We start from the raw sequence: 6,458 nt of genomic DNA, 5'->3' as shown, positions 1-6,458 counted from the left end.
ATAGAATAATTTATCATTAGAAAGATTTAGGAGCCTTCATATGACCCCTGTGAATCTTAATGAAAGTGACAAGGTTCATTGAGTATGGAACATAGGCTTGGTAGTATCCTGTCATGCCCATAGCAGTGGGTCACTATTGCCAAATAACAGCGCGTCTCTATGCCATCTTGGTTATAAAGCAAAATCTTAAAAAAGATATTTCAGCCTATTTATTGACCCCTGTGACCTTGAATGAAGATCAAGGTGATTCCTTTGAACAAACTTGGTTGTTGTTCATTCCAGCATGTCCCAAGGACCAATATCAGGTTTCTAGGCCTCTTGGTTATTAAGAAGAATTCATTGAAAGATTTTAGCTTATTTGACCCCAGTGACCTTGAATGAAAGTCAAGGTCATTCATTTGAACAAGCTTGGTAGCCCTTTATCCCAGCATGCCACAGGCCCAATATCAGGTCCCTAGGCCTCTTGGTTATTAAGAAGAAGTCGTTCAAAAATTTAAGCCTATTTGACCCCTGTGACCTTGAATGAAGGTCAAGGTCATTCATTTGAACAAACTTGGTAGTTCCTTCATCCAAGCATGTCACATGCCAAATATCAGGTCTCTAGGCCTCTTGGTTATGAAGCAAAATCTTAACAAAATATTTCAGCCTATTTATTTGACCCCTGTGACCTTGAATGAAGATCAAGGTCATTCCTTTGAACAAACTTGGTTGTTGTTTATTCCAGCATACCACAGGACCAATATCAGGTCCCTAGGCCTCTTGGTTATTAAGAAGAATTCATTGAAAGATTTTAGCCTATTTGACCCCAGTGACCTTGAATGAAAGTCAAGGTCATTCATTTGAACAAGCTTGGTAGCCCTTTATCCAGCATGTCTCAAGCCCAATATTAGGTCCCCTAGGCCTCTTGGTTATCAAAAAGAAGTTATTTAAAGATAATATGACCCTTTTGACCTTGCATATGAAAGTCAAGGTAATTCATTTGAACAAACTTTGTAGCGCTTCATTCCAATATGTCCCAAGCCAATTATCAGATTTCTAGGCCTCTTGGTTATCAAGAAGAATTCATTGAAAGATTTCAGCCTATTTGACCCCTGTGACCTTGAATCAAGGTCAAGGTCATTCCTTTGAACAAACTTGGTAGCCTTTAGCTGGGGTTTCATTATCTTTAAGGAGAGGCGGGGTACAATTGCCATTTCAGGGGGTACTTTTCTATACCATCTGTATGCTATCTAATGTAATTTAGCCTAAATTAGGCAGTACCACAGCTAAGTTTAACCGGCAAAAAGCACCAGGTTACCACCTGATAATGAAACCACTGCTTAGTTTTCCCAGCATGTCACATGCCAAATATCAAGTCTCTAGGCCTCTTGGTTATTAAGAAGAAGTTGTTTAAAGATTTCAGCCTATTTAACCCCTGTGACCTTGAATGAAGATCAAGGTCATTCCTTTGAACAAATTCGGTTGTTGTTTATTCCAGCATAACACAGGACCAATATCAGGTCCCTAGGCCTCTTTGTTATTAAGAAGAATTCGTTGAAAGATTTTAGCCTATTTGACCCCAGTGACCTTGAATGAAAGTCAAGGTCATTCATTTGAACAAGCTTGGTAGCCCTTTATCCCAGCATGCCACAGGCCCAATATCAGGTCCCTAGGCCTCTTGGTTGTTAAGAAGAAGTCGTTCAAAAATTTAAGCCTATTTGACCCCTGTGACCTTGAATGAAGGTCAAGGTCATTCATTTGAACAAACTTGGTAGTTCCTTCATCCAAGCATGTCACATGCCAAATATCACGTCTCTAGGCCAAATTGGTTATGAAGCCTGCTTGGTTATTGAATTGCACAATCTTAACAAGATATTTCAGCCTATTTATTTGAACCCCTCTGACCTTGAATAATGATCAAGGTCATTCTTTTCAACAAAATTAGTAGCCCTCCATCCCAGCATGTCACAGGCTCAATTTCAGGTCTCTAGGCCTCTTTGTTAAATAAAAAAAGTCTATTAAAGATTTTCACCTATTTGACCCCTGTGTCACTTGAATGGAAGGTCAAGGTTCATTCATTTGAACAAAATTGTTGCCTTTATTCCCCCCTGTGTTTTCTCCCCAGGCTTTCCGGCTTAAACGTACCGTTAAGTGGAGAATTTTTTAGCCGTGGCCACAGTGAATTTCTTCCGTAGCGCACTTTCGGCACATCACCGTTGCACATCAATAAAACAGACCCCATTTTTCTCTAAGTAAGTCTACTGAATTTTATCCTCTTATTATTCCCTCCTGCCTACCTGTACAAGTAGTAATTCTTACTAAATTTTACGGTGTCTCGTCTGTCAAGCTGATATGCCATGGGATTGGGTCCATTTTTACGTAGTGGACCCGTGTTGATTATTGTGTTCCGCAGGGGTGTCCTGCCAGATTGTACTGTGAATTGCATTGTAAGGACTACAAAAGAGGTGTGACTAGGGTTCCTACCAAGACCTCTCTTTTTCGATTTGCAGTTTGGGGATAATAGGTCAGCTACGAGAAGAGGAGAAAAACTGATCAAATCACTTTCAATCATGTGAGCTACGGCGACGTAACTGAAGTGCAGCTACATCGGCAGTTTAGGAAACTAAACTGGACACCTTTTCAACAGATGTTTTGATTATAGCTAGTGAGCATCATCCCAAAAACAAACACTGCCTGCAATTGTAAATGATTGTTTACTCCGTTTTTAATGTAATATACTGCTGAAAGATACCACAAACTTTGGTCAACCGAAATGGCCGCCATTTTGGTGTTAGTGTAATTGTAATCAATAAAGCCAGCTGGGTTAAAGAAATCCGGTTTTGAATAATAATTTCCACTTATTTTTGTAAAATTTTAAGCATAATTGGATGATAATAAACATGTCATACTAAGTGTACAGATATGTGTAGTTAGTTGTTAAGACGGAAAATTTTAAAACAATGTTTTTTTTTATCTCTTACAAAAGGTTACATTTACATGTACCATACAGTAACTACAGTCTGTTTTTTAAATTATTTTAAATTCACAATTCAGTGATTGGTGATAATATCCCATAATAATCTAGAATTGTGCCCCCTCGGGCAGGTGAGCTAAAAATGAAAAATGTTCTTTTCCATAGATGTTACTTACCTTTGAACATGATTGACATCTGTAGCCCTTTGCTAAAATCTTGCACGCAGTCTGATGATTGGTGGATGAGTTGCACCCACAGTGTTACAATTGGTGGAGGAGTTGCACGCAGTGTTACGATTGGTGGAGGAGTTGCACGCAGTGTTACAATTGGTGGAGGAGTTGCACGCAGTGTTACGATTGGTGGAGGAGTTGCACGCAGTGTTACGATTGGTGGAGGAGTTGCACGCAGTGTTACGATTGGTGGAGGAGTTGCACGCAGTGTTACAATTGGTGGAGGAGTTGCACGCAGTGTTACGATTGGTGGAGGGACACGATTGGTGGAGGAGTTGCACGCATGTTCATGTGGATGACGATTGGTGGAGGAGTTGCACGCAGTGTTACGATTGGTGGAGGAGTTGCACCAGTGTTACAATTGGTGGAGGAGTTGCACGCAGTGTACATGATACGATTGGTGGAGGAGTTGCACGCAGTGTTACAATTGGTGGAGGAGTTGCACGCAGTGTTACGATTGGTGGAGGAGTTGCACGCAGTGTTACGATTGGTGGAGGAGTTGCACGCAGTGTTACGATTGGTAGAGAAGTATGTGATTTGATCGTCCTCCTTCTCCACTTTAATGTCTCCTTCTCTGTACCCTGATGTATTTCCAAAGTTTATCAGCCTTCCACTTTCTACCAAACTTTGAAAGCAATCATCCGGACTTCCTAAACAAACTGTATAGCTCTTCAGTTTTTCCAAAATAGCATGTACTTTCATTGGTGTATCAAACACATCCGGTAGTCCATTCCAAAAATCATGATCTCTGGTTATTTCCATCTGATGAACGAAAAGTCTTGCCCTTAAATCTCTGTCTATCGTCACTGACAACTTCACTGTAGGCTGACTCACTTGGTCCGCTGAAGGGTATAGTTCAACTATTTGAATATTCTCCGAACTGGAATTTAACTCATTCACCCCTGAAAATTCATAATGAGCTGTCCCAGACTTTGAAGTAGAAGGATTCAAATGTGTCTCCAGGGGCGAAGGGGTTAAATGGTATGGGAAGGTCACAACACTTGATATTGCTGATCGGAAGCTGTCATAAAATGATGTTGCACAAACATCCTCCGAAATGTCTGATTTAATTTCAAGACAACCAGTTCCAGAGCACTGCAGATTATCTTCTGAAACGTTTTCCCCATATGAAGAACTAGTGTACTCTTCCTCGATACAGGAGTTACCACACGAACTTGATTCATTTTGCTGGAATAGTCGGTACTTCGATTTCTTTCGGCGAAAGCCAATACGCTTTCTGCGTGAAATTCCGCGCATGTTTGCTGAAAAAAAAGATGATTAAAAAAAAATTGTAAATTATGTTCAAAAATGATAAGGGGTATGGCAAACCGTTTTGATAAGTTAAAACCACCAACAGAGCAAAAAATACACTGATCATTTGAACAGTAATTGGTGTCAAATTGTGTATATAATATATATGTCTAATCAACACAAAAAATAATACATAATTATTCATTTTGCTTTTGGTGCATGCGCAATCAGTATTTCATTCCATATAGGATATAGTGCCATGGAATTTTTTCGGGATGCAATTAATTATTATTTAGTATTTTTTATCTTGACGTAAAATTAGAAGCTCAAATTTTTCAATGCTAGTAATGGTGTAAAGTAAGTAACTTTTGTAACCGAAGAAAATTACTCAATCGTCTACTGCTGTTTTTGATAGAGGAAAAATACCATTTGTTAGCGGTGGAGCATCTTTAAAGGCCAATTACCTTTCCGGAGCAAACTATAAAGGTTTCTTAAAAATATTAATAACATCAGAAAATGCATACCGATGACCTAAAATAAGGTTACGACACCAAACATATGCAAGATTTCCTGCGTAATATATGAAAACAGTGGAGAGTAAATTCGCTGTTTTGCCGTCTGGAGCAGTGATAGTCAACTACCGCGCGGTATTTAGGACGACGGCGGGAACATATAATACGACCCGCGTTATGAAAATAAACATTTTATTTATTTTAAACAAATCGTTCAGAAGGTGATGAATATGTAGTATTAACGGTAAGTTAATAATTTTTGCGACTCTACAAAATTATCAATCTTGTTTTACATTCCTATTTTAAAAATTAAAAGCCGTTTCGGAAAGGTAGTGGGCCTTTAAAAAGTTTAAGTTAAAAAGATTTTAGTTTTTTTAATAGTCTATGGCCATGGGATGGTCTATGGTCATGGGCAATATTCTAAAATATAAATACAAAAATACAACTTTAATTAATTCTCAGATCCCTCAGTCACACAATCAATGCCAATTGAATATACCAAACCAGATCCCTGTGTCAAAGTAGGCTACTCTGCAAAGTCCTTAAGCTTCCTAAGTTTCTATTAGAAAATTACTTCATGGCAGTAAATACATGTACTAAATAGAAGAAAACAAAATCGTTATTTGATTTGTTACTTACCCTTTTGATGAAAATTCAGCACTGCATTATTCTTGTTTACTTGTTTAAGAACATTTTTTGTAACATCAGCCTTCAAGTTTCAGTATAAACCGGATGTTGATTAAAAGCGGCGTAGTTCTAATAGCTATCGATATAACAACAAGCTTTAGCAACCTTGTACCATTTCCCTTGTACTGCATGTAGATTTCAATCGGAGGCAGAGTGAAAAGTGGCCTCGACGTCAATTTCATTAGATATTTGTAGCATTGCGAATAAAAACAAGATTTTCTTTTTTAAGAAATTCGTTTATTAATTATGTATAACGTACTTTAATGATAATTATGTTCAAGGGGAGATAATTGTAACTGAGCTCGCCGACTGCGGTAAAATTTTACGGCGATGGCTTTAAAACTTGGTTTAAACTAATTACTTAACTATCTATTGTGACTTATAACATTGGGATATAGGCCTATGGACGAATAATTAATTTGGATGGTTGATCACTTCCAGATCTAGACGCTTTATTTCCGTAAAATATTGTCATTCACGGTAATTAGCAGATTTAAATCGACGACACTTCCGGTCTGCGCGCACCTGCTCCATGACCTGGAATATTACCGATATTTAACAATGAGGCGAATACCAAAGCAAACGTAAAATAGCGTTGAATTTACTACGAAGAGGTGAGATAATCAACAAATAACGATCTCGTGAGCTTCTGATTTACTGTCAAATTTCCAAAACATGTTAAAAAGCGTATGAATAAGGGTAAAAACACAGGGGCTTGGTGTGTTGTTGCAAGGTAAAGGATGTTTAACTTTCTGCTCGACATTTTTCGTTGTCCCGATCTGAACCACACATAGTTTATAATATCAATACGGTTATCTGATGCGG

Source organism: Argopecten irradians, chromosome 13, assembly GCF_041381155.1.
Source record: "Argopecten irradians isolate NY chromosome 13, Ai_NY, whole genome shotgun sequence".
NCBI classification, from domain to species: Eukaryota; Metazoa; Mollusca; class Bivalvia; order Pectinida; family Pectinidae; genus Argopecten; species Argopecten irradians.
Note: the sequence above shows the minus strand (reverse complement) of the source record.